General features: G+C 36.2%; 1 pseudogene across 1 annotated transcript in view; it reads right to left on the bottom strand.

The window, feature by feature from the left end:
* Positions 1-18,332, bottom strand: part of LOC310888290 (adhesion G-protein coupled receptor V1-like) — an 80,238-nt pseudogene that overhangs the window by 42,894 nt on the left and 19,012 nt on the right. The window contains exons 10-19 of the transcript in view: positions 18,094-18,270; positions 17,390-17,613; positions 10,127-10,159; positions 8,252-8,378; positions 7,978-8,163; positions 5,948-6,128; positions 5,170-5,333; positions 4,409-4,532; positions 3,749-4,015; positions 1,137-1,263 (exon numbers count right to left, since the gene is read on the bottom strand). The product of the transcript in view is annotated as an adhesion G-protein coupled receptor V1-like (transcript). The remainder of the gene's footprint in view (positions 1-1,136; positions 1,264-3,748; positions 4,016-4,408; positions 4,533-5,169; positions 5,334-5,947; positions 6,129-7,977; positions 8,164-8,251; positions 8,379-10,126; positions 10,160-17,389; positions 17,614-18,093; positions 18,271-18,332) is intronic.

Here is an 18,332-nt window from a genome sequence, read left to right on the forward strand (position 1 = left end):
CTAGTAAATATATTTTATCAATGATGACTGAGCAGGTTCCTCAGATGTTGGAGATCTTGGTATCCTATAATTCCATAAAGCACCTGTATATAAGCATGTTTACATCAAAACAATATTCTTAACACCACCAAATCCACAAAAATTATCCTGCAGATTAGACTATAAAGGACAAAAAAACAACAAAGCCCAAAACAGTGAACAGCACAACAACAAACACACAATGAACTTAATATCCTCTTTTCTTGAGACTATTCATATTTCAGATGTATTGACACAAGCATAAAGAACCAATTCACAGCCATAAGCATCTGCTTCAAGGCTTTAAAACAAACAGACAAAAAAAAAAGGATGATTTTTTAAATGCAAGAAGAACCTCTTCCCTAACTATTTGCACTATCGCATTTATTGTGACCTAACTTCTCTTTACAGCCTGTCTCAAGATTTCTTAACGAAAAATCATTTTTTCATCCAATTAAAACCCCATAGTAAATTTATGAAATGAATGTAACAAGGCGAGATGCCAAGTGCATTCAATTTTTAACCCTGCTAATTCTTCAATATATCATGGTGGCACAAAGGAAAATACTTTCAAAGGTCAGACTAATGAAGAGTGTCACATCCGGACTTTAAGTATAGATTTCAATCTGTAATTAACAGATAAAAGAAAAAAAAAAATACAAAAACAGAAAGAAAGAATACAGTAGTTTGCAGTTGAAAATTTCAAAGATGGGTACAAAAAGCCACCTAGTGCCACACAGTTTTATTTAGCTATTTGTTGAGTGGTTTTTTTTCTTTTTCTGTCAGCCTAGGTTATATTGTGCTCAATCATTCAGATTTTTCTGTATCTACAGGTTCCTGAGATTATAACAGAACATCAATGCTGAAGTCTTATTTAGTTACATTTCAACATGAGCTTCTGTGCACTTTTTAATATTTACTGTGTACTCCATAGTATTACAGGTGATGTCTTCAACACATTACAAATCATTTAATCCAAAATTTTGTAAAACTGTTTTTCTATAGTGCACTTCTATCAATGCACACTTGTGCATTTGATTTAATCAAAGTGCTATTTATAAAGTACCACATACACCAGTTCCAAAAGAGTGCAAAGATATTCTTTAAACGTTACTTACCAAAAAATGTTACTTTTGCCTTCTTCAACTGGCTTCTCTAAAGGTTCCAAAGAGAAAATTCCATTAGGATCATCATTTGCTTCAATAATAACTGTTGCCATTCCAGCCTTAAAGATAACTGTATCTCCTAAAAAAGAGGACAATTATTATTATTAAAATTGGAATCAGAAATGTAGGTAACTCTAAATCCAATTATGTTTTCTACTCACTACAATTGCTTTTATACAAAGAAAAGGACAATTATAAAAGTCAGTGAAAAACAGAATTTGAGGTATTCAGCAGCAGGCAAATCAGAGTAAAAGTATTTAAGTAGTGTACCATCCAGAGAGCAAGACGTAAGATTTTCAGGAAAAATGACATGAACTGAGAAGATGTGATTCTTACTACACAGTATCCTTGCATGTAGTTGTTATGTGAGGTAACATTTTCTGTTTGATCATCTGGACAAGTCAAAAGAATAAGATATTCAGAGGTACAGAATAAAAGAGTAAGGTATTCAGAGAGCCCCGACCTTCTTTAGACCTAGAAGAAAAGTATTGCATTTAAACTAAATACAAGCTATGAGCAATGTCTAAGAGTTTATTCACTCCCATATCAAAGAATATCTAAAAGGAAGAAACATAAGATTCTTATTATGTAGATGGGAAGCTAGCAGGATTTCAGTGTGCATATTAGTACAGGTAAATATTAAGGGATGTTAATTCTAACTCCATTGCATTGTCCATAGATGAACATAATGTGTCCACACCCACCCCATTTTTTGTCTTCTTTGAAAGTGTCCGACTAAATTTTGTTCCACGTTAAACAATGTGCTTATTCCTCTAACTTCATATACCTCTATTTGTATTTTCTCTCAGGAACAACAGTCCCCAAAAAAATTTCAGAACAGTCAAGGCCACTGTATGTAACCAATCATAGAAAGAAAACCAACTTTTGCTTTCAGGAATATGTATAGAAATATTCTTTATTCTTAGTGATTCTAGAATGGCTGTAAAACTATATGATGCTCATTTTAGAGGAAAAAGGAGGCTATGGATACCCATTCCCCATGTGCTAGGAGAAAAGCCATGATATGTTCCCAATGGGGTAGTATTGGGAGCTACCAGTAGATCCTGAAGAAAGTTATTAAAGTAGAAAGAGACAACAAAAGAGAAAACTTATGAAGGAAGAAGAATGGTTTTGTCTAATCCTTTCCCTAGTCTGATATTTTATAAGAGACCTGGGTACTACAGTGAATACCAGCCGACCTTGGGAAATAGCTTAGCTGCCTTATACTCAAATTACTGCTTTCCCTGTCAACCTCTGGCTGCCTGCTACCAATGTTCAGGGAAGGATTCAACTCAAGATCAATGCTGCCTTGTGAGAAACTCACAGGCCAGCCGCAGGGTGTCCACTGTAGCATGACCTCAATCACTTCAGTCTTATCGACTGCTAAAGACTAAGACCATCAGAGACTGTAATGAGAACTAAGATGCTTAGCGTGCTTACAGATGAAGAAATCTAATTTTAGGTTTCCTAATCTTGAATTGAATACCTGGTAGGTATTTTACTTTGAGAACGTGTCACACAATCTGAAGGTATAGTCTGATGGTTAATTGCCATCATCTTTCTTTGCTTTATTAAATTACAGCCCCTCAGGTTTCAATGGCTGATTCAATACAGCTTTGCTTTGCATTGCAAAGATTTGCAGCAGATTCAGAGCCTGTTATTACCTCTCAACTAGAGAACAGTAAAAAATGAAGGGCAGTAAATTAAAATTTGATAACACAATTGCAAATGACTCTCCCACAACACCATGAGTTTTGTTGGAGCTAGGTGTGGGGAGGGTCTTTATTAAATACTTAGGGCTCTGGAAAAATTATGAATTTCTTATACTTCACTTTTATTTTCTCATGTATATTACATAACAGTGATAATTTATTCTAAAAGATATGTATTTCAAAAACGTGAGGAATGGGCTGAATAATTTTGGTCATTCCTTTTTAAGTGTAAACTTTGAAAAATAAATAAATAAACAAAAATACGTTATTTCTAAGGTAATAAATCCTTTCTTTAGAGGTGGTCCCCTGGGTAAATTGTGACATATATTTTTCTGCAAATTAAGCCTTTTAAAACTATAGTCTCAGAGTGAAAAAAATGTATGCATACTTTTCGCTACTAATAAAATAGAGCAATTACATACCCTTCCTCCAAAATATGGCAGTTCTGTTTGTTTTTACAAAAATCATGTAGTTTTGTAATACACTCTGGAGCATGAAAAAAATAACTAAAAGAATACCTCTTTTCCTAAGACTGTTGGGTACTAAATTTTGTTTTTTTTTTTTTTGCTTTGTGTTTTTGTATTGAAGTCCATCTAATTTGGAGCATTTATATTTGAAAAGGGACTTTCACTCCAGTTGTTTTTGCAGGCAAAGTATCAACTCTATCATTTGATTTTTGTTTCCAATAAAATAATTAAGGATGAAAATTCAAACACAGTATGCATTTATTGTATAAAAATCTTGAAGCAAACATTATTCGTATAATTCTTGGCATTTAAATATTGCTTTATGATAAGACCAAGATACTAAGAAATTGCCAGCAAAAAAAAAAAAAAAAAAAGGAAGACTTACCTGTAGAATTGAAAAGGATAATATAAAATGTTTCATCAGTTTCAGGGGTATCATCATCGTTGATATACACAGATAAATTCTGCTCCCTTTCTCCAACATCAAACAAAATGACACTGTTCTTTCCACTGGGAACAAAGTCTCCCTCTTCAGCTGTTGCATCTCCATTAACAGTAATATACTGGACAACAACAGCGACATCAGCAGATCCATTCCTTAGGACTGTAAAGTTTGCAACACTTCCTTCTTGAACACTCACTGTCACAGGTTCTGAAAATACAAAAGCAACAAATCTGTCTGAGTTCAAGCCTGAGTTGCTTGCATTTGCTCTGTTTTCTTAATTCTCTCTAGTAGGATCTTCCTCTTCAATGAAACAATAAGATGTATGTGATAAAGGTAGGAAATAATTCAGGTACGAGAGAATATTTTGTACCTTGCCTCCTAACTGATCTCAACATCAACAAAGAGAAAAATGACACACACAAAAAAATGGGAAGGTTCTGAAGGAAACAAATATAAATTAAATACAAAAAAAAAAAAAAAAGTTTGGGGAGCTTTTCCACTTGCTCTTTTGGGATTACGATTTCGCAATGATCTGGTTTGTGAAAAAAATCCGTTTTAGGTAGTGTATGTATTCCACATTTATAAACAATAATATCTAACCTGCAAAATAAATGGGATCATCATTCTTTGTTATTTGTAAAATTGCAGTGGTTACATTGCCCAGCCTGGCTCCACCGGTAGCATTGAATAAACTGATGGTGAATACTTCCTCCTCTTCAGGCACCTGAAAGTATTAAGACATTAATTTCTAGCATACAAAACACTGAAGAATTTAAAATGAAAAGTTAGGGGGATTAATAAGCCAGAGATTTCTGAGTGTTGTTTTTATTTGTCAGTCCTTATGTGTCTCAAGAGGGATGATAATTCATACAGTTATACAGAAATTATCATCCATCTACAGTTTTTGTAAGTAAGTCCCTTCCTCTTTATCTTGCACAGATGACCCAAAAGTTACCTTCCAGTTTTATGTTTCTGATACATGTAGTTTTTTTTACAGCTTTATTTATTTATCATTAGGTGTAATCTTTCTTATATTACTTCAAATTTATCAGCATATAGGATTAGGATTGAAATTAGGATTCCAGTTATCAAGATACGAGTTTCAGTCAAACTTTCCTATAACTTTACCACAGTACAATTACTCTCAGCTTCTACCTTTTTTGTTTAGAGGTATGCACAGCTTCTGAAATTTCTCTATGATTTGCAGACATTATCTCAGTTCTACCCAAGTATTTTGATATTTCCTACAAGTTATTAGGCTCTTGAGAAACACACATTCCTTTTTTCTCCTTATACTCTAATGTTTTAGTACTTACTCTTTGTCCCATATTCTCACCCCAAAACACTGTAAAAGTGTTTACCTCATCTGGCAGTGAGTAAATGGTGATATTTTTTGAAAACTCCAGATTATCAAATAAAATAGTCCCTTGCTCTGGATAGACGTCATTGGTACATGCTGGATCAACAACCCAAGACACACTAACATTTCCATAGTTTCCTTGATTTCTTACAACTCTGTAAACAGCTAAAAAACATAAACAGAGTCAGTGTGCATATTCAGAGCAACAGAAATCAAAAAGGAACATCTGAAACATCTGAAACTGAGAAAAAGGAAATACAATAATAACCAATTTCACTTCTTATGAAACCAGTAACATGTTGGAGTGCTACAGAAAAGGACACACAAAGACAGATTACTAAAGCAGTGCAAACTGCTTTAATTTCACATGTTAATTCTTGCCTGTAAAAGTAATTGATAACTGAATAGATCAATTAAAATCACCCATAGGAAGATTTAACTCTATGTTTCTCTTATATAACACCCCATTCTTCATTCTCCACAAACAGAGCTACTACCTCCACGTTGCACTTTGCACATACATCAGTACTCCATCCCTCCTGTCTGGAAAATTCTCTAGCAATCCTTTTTACTCAGTTAATCCCTCTGTTTTTCCACACCCATACTTCTCCACTTCACTCTCCGCTGCTCATCTTGCTTGGCATTGTACCAATCTGTAAAGTCCTGAGTGGAGATTTTAGTAAGAAGTCTCCTAGACTTCTGTTATCCTAGAACAGGGAAAATAAGACTTGCAGAAGCAGACAGCAGATAAAGAAGTAACTCTAATAAAAAGGAATTACCGGTATGGATGACTTCTCCTTTGCTTTCACTTATTGTTACTGTTAGTTCGTAAGGTAGAAACTGAATGATACCATGCGGATCATCATTCTTCAAAATGGTTATATTGACCATTGTGGCATTCCCCAACTTGCCTGGCATTTCACTGTAGCCACTAAGTACCACAGAATATAGCTCATCCAGCTAGAAGAGGGAAACTCAGTCAGAACAAAAATACATATTCAACATCCACATCAAAAACAAAATGGTCTATAGTCCACAGTCCCCCATCAGGCAGAAAGGGATACAAACTTAAAATGAAATCACACACATTCTACATGCAATAAACGTTTGTATAATGCTATCAAATAAAGGAAATTGTTAGAACTTTCTATCTCTAAAAGCATCAGTTTCTCCAAAAGTCTATTATTATTATAAGCAAGGACTTATTTTGTGTACTTAATTTAGAATCGCATAATTTCACAAGTAATGTTTGTAACACACTCTGAAATGTAAATTTTCTTTCCTCCAAGACTTCTTAAGATTCCTGGCTTTGTAGCAGGTAAAGCAAAGATTTTTAAACCATGGACAGCATGCTAATTTAGAAAGAATTGATCAACTGGCTTTATTAATCTAATGGGACATGGTACTTTCAAAAAAGTATCAGAGAACATTAGAAAAAAATATTGCATTTATCTATCTAGAAAACAGCATTACTCTACACTGGGGAGAACTCAGTGAAACTGGCTGGTGGTTAGCAGTAAAGAAACACACATGAACTGGTTCTTCACATACAATTCAATTAAACAATGGTGTTCAGTACTACAGAATGTCATGGATGCTAAAACCTTACCTGCGTTCAAAGCGTAACTGCTTCAATTAACAGAAAGAAAATCTGAAGGCACCCAAAGATACCATCCATTACTCCAGACATCCTTGGACTGCCCACCATTGGAGGCTGGGATGGCATTCTGGAGGAAAGTGATTATATATGTCCTGCTCATGTATGTGGCTTTTGGCCACTCTTGGAGATAGAAGAGTATAAAAGGACCTCCTTATTTTTTAGTCCTGACACTACAATTCGTATGTTTTTGCCTGAGCATTTCAGCAGGATGACTTACCTAGTCTAATAATACTGCTGTAAGCAGGGAAATACTTTTATCTCAGCCTGCTGATGAACTAGTAAAAACTGGGAATGGAACTATTAAATAACCCGCTGTTTTAGTGCCTAAGTTTTACTAGATTAACTTATGTTCCTGGCTTCTGTAGTGGAGTTCAGACTTCTTATGTCTCCTTTCTTTGGAGTATGTAGGGAAAAGAAACCTGAATTTCTACAGCAGCCTATGCAATTGAAGTTGGAGTTGCTGTGATCCCCTGATTTCCTCATCATATGGTCCTCCATCCCTCCTTCAATCCATGACTGATGACCACCTGGCCCTACAAAAAGATTATTAACCTTCCTAAAACCTTTATGTTTTGTAAAGCTGGCTTTCTGACATCTTACTCCTAGATCAGCTCATTAGCAGGATCAGACAAACACAACTAACTGCTTATGCAAAATACAGCATAGGAATGTGCATGTAAAGGCAGCAAAAAATGCTGAATCACAGCAGCTAAAATTTATGTTAACATAAATGTGGTAAAATCAAACCCTTGCAAACTTCCTGATGGAATCCAGGATGGCTGATGCACAGGAAAGGGAACAAGCTACAGAAAAGCAGAAAGCAAAGAGAAAAGCAACAGACACATGCCTCAAATTGTGCAGATTTCTGGGATTACAAAACAATAGAGATATCAGAGAAATGAATATTCAGGCAAGACTGACAAGACCTGATTTGTATTGATATAAAGTGCTTTCATATGGTGCTTGACTATCTTATAGGCCTTTCAGTCACTCCTCCTCTATCTATTTCTCACACTTAAGAAAAAGAAAGCCTTCAAATGTTACAGAAAAATTGCTGGTATTTACAGGTGAAACCATCTATATTTTAGTAAGTGACAAACAAATATGTATGTGAATGCAATTTAAAGAGAGAAAAATATTAATTCTTACCTCTGGAATCCCATCCATCCTTGTCAGTAGAGTAATTATGATCTCTCTTTCACCAGGCTTAAACTCCAGAATTCCTGTGCTTCCATAAAACTCATTATTATCTCTTGGTTCTACAGTGTAGCGCAGAAACTGTCTGATGAGGCTTCCTCTAGTGCGAACAATCTGCAGCTCAACAGACTCCCCTTCCTGCAAAAAAATAAAATTAATCTTTTTCTAGCACTCTGTTAGAACTAAGTCGTCTGTAATGTTTAAGTGACGTTACTCGGATAGCTACCTTGATGCTGTAGGGACCTCTGGAAGAGGAAGAAAATTCGAACACTCCTCCAGGATCATCGTTTTCCAAAATTGTAATTTCACAAGTAGTAAACCCGTATTTCAGTATCTGATTTTCCACACTGACCCTGAGAAAGGAAGGTAAGAGGTTTTTTTCAAGTTGCAACTCTGTTTAGCAAATCCATACAGAGGAGATCAGGATATTGACAAATTTTATGAATAAATTATGAAAGCCAACAGTTACCTACAAGGATTAAAACAAGTTAAGAATGATACAACATCAGAATGTTTTATCCATTCGTAAAAAATAAATAAATAAATAAATAAAATAAATAATTGCCTCTGAAGTAACTTTTTGTTTGTTTGTTTCTGATTAGCTTTTTATAGCTAGTAACTCTGTTGTTTGTTTGTCTGTTTTTGATAACACATGCACACAACACACAGGAAAAGAAACAGAATAGTGCCAGGAAAAAAAAAAAAAAAAGTTAGTTAAATTCAGAACTACTTTGTACTTGGATCAAGGTATAAAGGAAATTCCAAAATCACCTATGCTGAGATTACACTGAAAAGCATAAATTTCCATTATTGCTTTGTTTGTCAAAGTTTACTACTGACATAAAGAGGCAGAAATTTGACCCTCGATACCATGGATTTCATCCTCAGCTCTGTGTTAGCCTGCCTTCTGTAGATGTGGAGACTACCTGTAGGATCCCTGTCTGACTCTACAAAATGTTGGACCTGCTCTCAGTAGCTCAGACTCATTCCCCTTTCTCATTACTCCTTTAAAGCACATGCTGAATGGTGCAAGAATGAAGTACGCTGACCAAATACGCATACTTCAGATTCCTCTCAGTAAAGGATTTCTCTCTCTGGGCTTCTCCTACACCATCTTGATCGTACTCTGTGACAGGAATGGGCAGTATCTGATAACAGTAATGAACCTTGCATATTACTTGCTTGCCTTTCCTCAGAAGCAGTAATTTTCATCATTTTAAATTTCTTATATTAAAAATTCCAGAGAAGCACTATTGCAGGATGCATCAAGAATACACCTTCAGATTGATGGTCTGCATATGATTTATTACATGTAGTTTTAGGTACTTAGATTCCTTTGCATCTTTCACGTTTCCTGTCAGTATTGTATTTTTCAATGAAATCGTGGTCCTGCATACTGTACATATTTTTGTGCTTTCACTGTGCTACAACCTAGACTTTATCAAACACTATTTCATGAAGAAATGTGATCTATTATATCCAGTTTTTGAAATCAGGCCCAGAACTGTGTCCAGAAGCACGTTTTAAGTAACTGGAACCTACACACACAAAAACAACTTAGCATTGTTGTAGCACAGTCTACAGGACAGGGTACAGGATGCAAAATAGGTAATACCTATTTAATAGAGTAACGTGCTCATGTTTGTTACATGTTTAAAAAAAAAAAAAGTCGGTAGAAAAAATAACCTGTGTTATATAAATTATATGCATGTTAGTCTAAATCAAGATAACTTTCCTTGTCTTTGACTAGAGAAAATTACTCTGTAACTCTAATCAGTTCAGCCATTTAGTTGGGGCAAACTGTATTTGTAGCAGTTTAAAACGATTAATTCATTATTCCATGAAACACTCAAATATCAAACACTGAGCCATGCATTCATAACTTTCATCATTCACAGATCCTACATAAAGAAATGCCTTCAAGCAAGAACCCCATGCCATCAAACGAAACACCAAAGGGGAAGCATGCGTTGTCTGAAGAGATGCAGAGACGTGATTCTTGGGGGGGGAAGAAATGATAAAGACAGTTTCTGTCCAAACCAACCACTTCTAAAACAAAGCATTGATTCCCTGAGGACAGAAAACAGTTCACCGCACTTACCCAAAGAACACGACAAACCTTTCTGTCTCTACCCTGTCAACACAGAGGAAAAAAAAAAAAAAAAAAGAGGATGTAGAAAGTAATGAAAGTGCCACTTACTAAAATTTCAATACTACCCATCTTATAAAGGAACAAAAAACTAACAAAAGGGACAAAAAAAAAAAAAGAAAAAGAAAAAAAAGAAGGCTTTCTTTTTACTTTCCAAAAGTTTATAATGTTCTTTTTATGGGAACCCTGCTTGCTTGGCATTTTCCTGTTGACAAAGGCCAGCAAGTGGGCAGTTCCCACTTAGGAGGAGTGACCCCATGACCAATTCAGCATGTCAAGAGCCACTCAAGGTGTTCCCTACCAAGCCCTCCTCAAAGAGCTTGATTACTGACTGCGTGATCACAACTGCAGCAGCCATCCACGATTATAACCCTTTATTAGGGAAATACATCTACGTGCCTCTGTGATATGGTGTTTCATCAGTCTGACAAAGTAATGATAAAAACAGATAAGCACAGAAAGAGTACTGATGGGTACACAAGGAAAAGTAATTAGGCACAAAATCACAGCAAACCTCATTTACAACAATTTTTTAGTTAATCAGATTACCAAAGTAGTATATATACATGTATAACATAAATACAAATATAAGAAAGAGAAGCAGAAGGAGAAAAAGGGGAAAAAGAGGGGACAAGGAAATAAAGGGACAAAAAAAAAAAAAGAAAAAGGGGAAAGGAAAAGGTATTTGCTAATCAAAAGGTTAAAAAATTAAATCAAGTTTCAACCAAGCATTTATAACAAAACTGCCACATGAAGTCAGTCAAAAGGGCAGCATTATTCTGCAATAGTAATCATGTATTTTGGCTTTCTTAATCAAAAATACATTAAATACAAAAACTGTATCGTCTATCAAAGCACCAAAAACAGATTAAAACAGTGTTTGTAAGGTGATAATTGGGCTCCACTAATCTCAAAAATAATTTAAATTTGGAATTCAATACAGACAAGAGTTCACTCTAAATTCTGAGAAGTAAATACATTCACAGACGTTCTTTCGAATAGGAAGTCTGAATTAATTGAAATTTGTTATTGATATTCACTGAAGCTAGGTATATATTGAGACATTCTCCCTTCCCTCAGAAACATGCAAAAGCATTCAAAAAACAGCAAAATATTAACACAATGAAAAGATCAAGGAGAAGATTCCAGAGTTGGTAATGCTAAAATTTAATTATATCGCTAAGCTGTTAGTAAAATAATTTACAACAGAAAATAAAAATGAATCACTATATCAAGTGAGCTTTTGATATGTATTAAACCTAGACAGCTTTCAGGTCAGGAAGCAACCAGTAAAATTCAGTCCATCAACTGGTAAAAAAGAACATTGTTCAGGTGGTTTCTCCATACAAACCCCATCTTGAACACCTGGATCCTTTTATTTATTTACTTATTTGTTTGTTTGTTTGTTTATTTATTTATTATCTGGTCATTTTTTTTCTCTGGCTGATATCATGAGTGGTCAGACCGCTATCACTGCCCTGGCACAGTAATGTTAGTTACTTCTCCAAAAAGTCATAAAACATCCTATGCAGAAACTTAATAGAAGCAGCTAGGTTTAGGTTTCCAGCTCCAAGATGCTGTTAAGCAAACAATGAATGAACGAAGCTGTGGCTGCCCCATCCCTGGAGGTATTCAAGACCAGGTTGGATGAGGCTGTGGCCAACCTGATCTAGTAGGTGCCATCCCTGCCCATGGCAGAGGGGTTGGAAGTGGATGATCTTTAAGGTCCCTTCCAACCTGAGCCATTCTGTGATTCGAAGAATGGTGCACTCAGTAGTATTCTTTATATCTATACTCTAAGGCATATACATGTAACTTTTCATAACATAGAATGCATATCCCTAACAAGAAATTTTTAAAAAATAGTATTGAAAAAAAAAAGAAGAATTAAGAGAACAAAGATAAATTAGGAAAGTACATTTTAAATTTAAATCCAAAATGTTTGTTGTAAAGTATTCTCACAGGTTTACTTTTTTCTAGGAATAATAAAAAAAAAAAAAATCCCAATTCTATTGTTTTGAACAATTACATTGTAATGCAATTATCATACTCACATCCTGCAAACTTTTATCCTTTTAATCCAAATGCTTGCTTTTCGGTTCAGTGTACTCTTCATGTGCTAAACCTAAGTCCATACAGGGCTAAACCAGGCAAGGTGAAGCGTTCAGCAAATAGCTGCATAATACTTCCAGCAGCCAGCTCAGATCGACCCGGAGGAGCTACGGGGCTGGACACAGGGTCCGTGCCACCAGAGAGCTGCCAGGACACCAGCCCCATCCCCTGCCACGTGCACTTCCAACCTCGAAGAACAGAGGGGCGTTCATATACCACCCTTACACCACGGAGGAGATGCTCCCAGACTGCCTGACACTACACGGGTCCAGTTCAGTCCCGTTTCACTCCTCGTGGTATGTGAAACCAGCTCTTTAGGTGTTCCTCTGACAGCAGTATGGAAACAGGACAAAGAGGGCTATTCAGAAGCAGCAATAAAAGTTAAAACAGCTGCTTTGACATGGTGGCTTAACCGTGGCCAGCAGCTCCTCCAGCTAGTGAAAAGAACTCTTGACCAGGAATAAGGTGATACCAATCACTGGGAAAGCCACTTCCCTGTTTTTATCCTCAGCTTATTTTTTCCTGTAAAATGGCTATGTATGGACATGAAGTTTCATATCGTCACAGACAGTAAACCCTGGCAATGCTTATGATGCTGCCAAAAGAAATACAACCTCAAAGTGTGTAAAGCATTTCTTATACAACAAGACTAATGTGAAATGACTGATCATTAGGGAAATTCTTTCAGTAAAAAAAATCATAATTATTATGTAGCAAGAACTACAGATGAATTAGGACAACTGACAGGAGCTTCAAAATGTTTCTTACACTTTTTTAAACATGCAGTACAAGAAAATAGGAGAAATTAGAGTTTTGACTAAGTTTAAGGTACCATGAGAATTTCAATGTTAAGAACTAACTAGAACCACAAAATAATTAAATAAATAAATGAAAAATAGCTTTGAAGTTAATAACTTTTGACAAAATCTGGAATTTCTGCAGAACCTGAGTGTTCTGAAAGACACATGAGAAACTTAATTTCCACTGTGAATCTACATGGCTGTCATTATTAAACCACACTTCTCTAAAAGACTTTCTTTTCTATCAGGGTATCTCAAAAAGGGGGAAGTGAAATTGCTTGTGGAACATTACTCAATTTGCTTGCATTCAGTGTTCACCCCCTCTTCAATTTTTTCAGGATTATCTACTGATTTAATTAGAGGCAGGCTCTAGCTCTAAAGAACTGCATTAAAGTAGGATTTGCCACATTAGACTTTCCATAGTGCCTCTCATCAGAGGAAACACCTTCTCTCCAGGTTTAATCCATCATTTATTTGATTTTTGAGGCTATTTTAATTTTTCTGAGTCATAGCAGGAGAGATATGTTGTTATTTTGAGAAGTAATGAAAACAAGCAGTAGGTGTCCAGCGCACTCATTTCAACATTCTACTATTTTCAAATGACTTTTTCCCCGTTAAAACGCAGTCTGATCAAACCCTTGAGGCATCCCTGGAGGTTTTCAAGGCCAGGTTGGACTAGGCTGTGGGCCGACCTGATCTAATGGGTGGCATCCCTGCCCATGGCACTGGGGTTGGAAACTGATGATCTTTAAGGTCCCTTCCAACCCAAGCTATTCTGTGATTCTATGAAAATTTACATAAGTAAGATAGATATGGTTTTGAAACAGACACTAACCAAAGGGAATTACCAAGTAAGGAGAAAATCCTAGCTCCATTAAGCAGTATGGCAGTGAGTAACCCACAACACATAAACCCTTAAGCCCTGTCCATCAACACTACACAGTGATTTAAATGGCCCTCCTATGCTTTTCTAACTTTTTGACATGTAGCAACCTCTAAAACCCAAAAATGTTTAAAAACTGCCAGATATTTCACAGTGAAATAGTCAAGTCTGTATTTTACATTTGTAATTTTCAAAAAATTACTTCATAACTCATAGGTCTAATCATTTTCCACATAAACTGATGACAGAATGTCAGCCTATGGAAATCTGTATCCCATCACAGAAATCACTAGAACGATAAAAATCTTCAAATAACGTTGCTTCAGTTTATTATATATGGTAAATGAGATTTATGTCGTAACATATGCATATGGATCTGTTCTGGCATCCTAACTTCCATGAGTTAAGACTCAAAAAATGCTGGAGCATAAGGACTGCCTAAACAGTTGTCTGTTTGTTGATTATCACTTCCACAAAATAAAAGTGATTTATCCCCAGATCCCAAAGTCTCCAAGTTCTCAGTCTCACCACCACTCACTCATGAGCACAAACACAGGCCACGTCCCCAGCCCACATACCCTGCAGGTTCTGGCCCTCTGGTTGTGCCAGGTGCCAAACTGATAGCTGTCTGCACCTTAACTGGGGGGCTGATAACTGCCAGTGAGAGATTACGTTGTGTAGAAGGAAAAAACAGCAATCAGATTTAAAAAAAACTGATTTCTGTTTGTGCTTACCAGGTAAAATGAACAGCCCTAGTATGCATATATGCTCTCACAAAGCACACACACAATTTCCATGGCCTGTTCCACCTACATTCATCAAGAAGACCAAGGTCTTTCCTTTCTCACATAGATTTCACTACAGACATCTGGTTTTATTTATGCTTGGTCTCAATTCAGGCCTATTCAGATAGGGCAGGCATTCAACCTGAATCTGCTCCTAAAAAAAGAAAATATAAAGAAGCTTCAGCAGATACAAGACTCTCTTGCTCCTTCATTACTCATCATTACTCATCTGTGTTCTTTGGAATCATATTTTTCATGTTATACATTTTCCTCCAGTTTGTGGACAAAATTCAGAGCTAGTTTTAATATCTGTGGTCTAAGTATAGAGAGCATAAAGCAAGAAAGGATAACATTGTTTTTAATGGCTTGGAAAAAATATAGTTATGGATGCACTTAAAGCTTATTTAAAATTGAACTGCCTTGACAATACCACTAAGCCGTAAATAATACATCCTTGTTAGAACTAATTATTTTGATTATTTTACCCGTGCTATTAATAATTGCAATACATTGAATGCTTATGAACATATGTCTATGTCTGTAGTTTCATTAAAGTTCTTACACGCTTTCTTTTCTCGCTGACTTATGCTACAATTTACGGAACAGTACAAGCACATCTACAGCACAGTGCATCTTTGTTTTCATGCTCATTCACTACTGCTGTGAGGTGCTGGCTGCCAGCCTCGGAAACTGAAATCTTCTATTTGTCCACAAAATACCAACCAGGCTGAAAGCAATAGCACGGGCGTACACGTAACCCTGCCAGTATCCTTCAACCCTAATTTGAAGAGTCATGTCTAGTACTGAAAGGATGATCTCTGCAGTCATTTCATTCTTGGCTTCTGCTAATTAGTTGAAGTGAGGGATGCTACCAAGGTCTAGAGAAAAGTTCAGATTCTATCTCCTCCTCGCTTACTTCTTTTTCCAGGACAGACCACCTGTTCCTCGGTTCACTCTCTGACCCTGCCAAGTGTGGGAAAGCTGCTTACTGTTGGCACACTTTTCACCATCCACTTCATGATCAACAGAGCCTACGGCTTGCACCATACACAGCAAAAGCAGAACACTGGTTGTATTTGTTCAGCTGCCAGTTCAATCCCTGTTGCAGCCACCATTTTCAAGGTATAGCCTACAGTTGTAACTCAGGATAAATGGCAGAAAACTGTACTTTCACACACGTGAATCAAAAAAGTTACCCTTTCATGCTGCTTACTTCTATCTACTTACTTGTTTACCTCAATACCACTCTGCATTCTTGGCCACCTTACACTCAAAACTTGAACCATCATTTCTAATCCTAGTTTCCCCCTTTGTGCCAGAGACTCTAAAAAAATTCCTTGAGACAAACCAGTTTCTCCCACAGAAAGAAAGCGGAGAACTGCTTGCAATAGTCTCTGTTTTTATTCTGAAAAGGATTGCCTTTTTAATGTAATGAGTAGCCAAGGTAGAATAAAATAACTAGTTCTGAACTACATGCATTAACCAGCCACCTTTTAATCAAGCAAGCCAATCCCGCAAAGGAATAACATCTTCCCTGTGTGCCATAAAGATGTTCGAAAACCATGTTTTCTGAAATGGGATCTTCTAGTGATCAACAACAGCGTGAGGAGCTTCTTGCCTATTGTTTGCTAATGTGGAATCACTGTGGATATCTGTTGTGGATATCTAAGAGCTAGCCTACGCTTCCTGTACAGAATAAAAATACTTCTTCTGCATAAGGTAAGGACTATGTAAGTAGTAGATGTTCAGTGTGGAAGCTGGTGCTGGCAGACCACTGTAGTATGTTTTCAGTAAAAGTGGAAAACGTACCTTAGACAAATAGGAGGTAATACAAGAGCACGTGTGGTGGTATTTCTGTATTTACTTATGTAACTGAGCTGTGGGAAGCAGGACAGACGATATAGCCAAGACACTCTTGTTAGTAACTCAAAGAGGGAAAAGACTCCTGATTATAAACTAATTTAAGTTTTCTGAACAGTGTTCACATGCAGATAATAGTATCACCTGAGGGCCCTTACAGCCTGTTATCCTAAAATCCTCCACTAGATGAGAAGGGAGACCAGAACACTGTGCTTCAGAAACCCCACTGCATTCTCATTAGCAGAAGACTGCAATAATAGTCACACTGGGATATTCTGGGGGCTATGAGCTGACAGAAGTATCTAATTATCAAGGAATATTGAACATGCAGATCAAACAAATAAACTGCAAGTCTAATTCTACAGTGACACCCAAGTTATAAATGTTTTTTCTGACAGAAAAAGTTCTGCATTGCTTTTTAGTTCTCACTTTAGTTTTTCCCATTATCTTACTAAATATTATTTTTCCGAAAAAAAAAAAGTGTTAAAACCAAGAGCTATAAAAAAGATCAAAACTGAAAGAACTTTCTAAATAGCATACAGAATTTTCATGAAAATATAAACAGTTAAGTCATTAGATAATAAATGCAAAATGGTTTCTTACATTGATCTCCAGTCAAAGAACCCATACACAGTCTGAAACAAGGGCCCACTATTTCTTCAGACACATATCAACACAATGCAAGCAATACCATGTAATTAACACTGTGCTAATCTGTTATGCATAAATTGAGTACTGCAGCTGATACATATGAATAGAGAATAGGGTACAATACCTGTCCAAAGTTAATAACACAGTTTCGTTCATTTCAGGTACATCATCAGCTTTAATGGTGATGTTAATTGTGGTATCACTTTGTCCAGATAAGAAAACCACGGAGCCGTTAAAAGGACTTATATCATCCTGTGTTACCGCCTTTTGATTGGGACCAGAGGGTTTCAAACTCCAGAACACAGTTGCTTGACCATCAGTCCCATCTCGATGCAATGCAATGGAAACCTGTGAAACACATTAATTTGTTGTGACTTGCAAAAGTAGATGCAAAACCGATTACTCCCTTGCAAATTACTATTTGAATAAATAATAATAAAAACAAAAGTTTGGCCAGTTCTAATTTGAGAATGGGAAATGATCTATCTTATTCAGGATTTGTCTCAGTCCTACTTTACATGACTATGCTCGCAATTGGTGAGAGAGACTAACTGCAGTATCTTTTGCTCTGTGTGAGCATCAAGGGCTAACTGGTTTTAGATACTTACACAGAAAGCAAAGACCAATCTCAGTTCTCTGGAAATCAGTAACAGATTATTTCAGAGCATTTTTTTTTTTTTTTAAAGAAGAGAATATTTAGGATAAGACAGAACTTACAGGAAGGCTTTTCCTCACATTAATTGTCAAATGCTACACTGAATACAGCAAACTCCACCTTCTCCAAATAAGTTTTCCATAGCAAAAGACAATATAAAAAGGCTTACTTACCAGCGTAGCAGGGGAATCTTCTGGTTCAGAAAGAATAATCGGTAGATTGCTAATAAAGCCTATTTCTCCATTTGCAATATCTGGAGTAATCCTCAAAGAAATATTTCGAATTTCGCCTAATCTAGGACTCACAGATGGGACTAGAGGAATTCTATTCACCAGTTCAACTCCTTCCAGCTGTAGGAAAAAGTAAAAGAAAAGTGAGAAATAAGAAGCCTCAGCACCAAGTCAGAACAGTT

Source organism: Anser anser, assembly GCF_964211835.1.
Source record: "Anser anser genome assembly, chromosome: 33".
NCBI classification, from domain to species: Eukaryota; Metazoa; Chordata; class Aves; order Anseriformes; family Anatidae; genus Anser; species Anser anser.